Below are 1,281 nucleotides of genomic sequence, written 5' to 3'. Positions count from 1 at the left end.
TATACATACACACACACACACACACACACACACACACACACACACACACACACACACAATCAAACCTCGGTTTTTGAACATCTCTGTTCTCGACCAAATCGGTTTTTGACCAAAAATTTCGAGTTTTTTTATATCTCGGATTATGACCGAAATTCGGTTCTCGACCTAACTGAGCACACTTGAATGCACCACTTGACTTCTCTCGACTTCCTTACACGAGGAAGTGACGCTTCCTCGGGTTGAGGAAGAAAAGATGCCCCCGTTGTGAGCAGACGTGTTCAATAAAGATTTTTAAAAAAGCAGACGTGTTTGTTGAGATCGACGCAAATTGGAATGTTATTTCTGCATGGCACAAAGAAAGCAAGTGAAAGTAGTAAAGCTGCTGAAAAAAGAGGAAAATAGTGCGTAAAACTATAGAATTTAAGAAAGATTTGATAGTGAAATATGAATCAGGTGTTCATGTGTCTGTGTTGGCGAAGGAGTTCGGCATGCCGAAATCAGCAGCATCCTAAAAAAGAAAGACCATCATAGAGTCAGTGATGTGGCTAAAGGATCTCGTGTGTTTAGTGAACAAAGGCCACAAATATTAGAGGAAGTGCAGGAACGTTTGCTTATTTTCATAAATGAGAAACAGCTCGCAGGGGACAGTCTTATCCAAGATACGATTTGTGGCAAAACAAGATAATTGTATGGAGATTTGATAAAAAAAGGATCCTAGCATTGGTCCTGAAGAGTTTGATTTTAAAGCAAGCAGAGGATGGTTCAAAAAGTTGAGGAAAATAAGTGATTCGTCATGGGGAGACAGCCAGTTCAGACAAGGAAGCTGCCAAAAAGTTTAAAGTTGAGTTTGAAAATCTCATCAAGGCCGAGGAATGTCTTCTCCAGCAAACTTTTAATATGGACGAGAGTGGACTTGTGTGGATAAAGCGGTTCAGAAAATCGATGGAGGGATGTTACCTCGTACTGTAGTGTAGGATTGCAGACAGAGCGTCCATAGTTATAGCCATTACATTAGGGTTTATAAATTCAAGGTGTAAAAGAATGCAATCTACAATTGTCACGATATGAGAGAGAGAGAGAGAGAGAGAGAGAGAGAGAGAGAGAGAGAGAGAGAGAGAGAGAGAGAGAGAGAGAGAGAGAGAGAGAGAGAGAGAGAGAGAGAGAGAGAGAGAGAGAGAGAGAGAGAAGGACAGACAGACAGACAGACAGACAGAGAGATGTTCAATTTTTATGTTACAATGTCAACGTTAATATCAAAATTGGTTACGATAAAACATACAA

At 40.4% G+C, this 1,281-nt stretch overlaps 1 long non-coding RNA gene across 1 annotated transcript in view; it reads right to left on the bottom strand.

Moving 5' to 3' along the window:
- The window catches only part of LOC109522810 (uncharacterized), a 23,021-nt gene extending 22,997 nt beyond the window's left edge, over nt 1-24 (bottom strand). Inside the window, exon 1 of the long non-coding RNA XR_002169627.1 lies at nt 6-24. This is a non-coding gene — a long non-coding RNA (uncharacterized LOC109522810). The remainder of the gene's footprint in view (nt 1-5) is intronic.
- Between the last annotated feature and the right edge of the window lie 1,257 nt (nt 25-1,281).

Source organism: Hippocampus comes, unplaced genomic scaffold (assembly GCF_001891065.2).
Source record: "Hippocampus comes isolate QL1 unplaced genomic scaffold, H_comes_QL1_v1.1 scaffold270, whole genome shotgun sequence".
NCBI lineage: Eukaryota > Metazoa > Chordata > Actinopteri > Syngnathiformes > Syngnathidae > Hippocampus > Hippocampus comes.
Note: the sequence above shows the minus strand (reverse complement) of the source record. Positions and strands in the feature narration are given on the sequence as shown.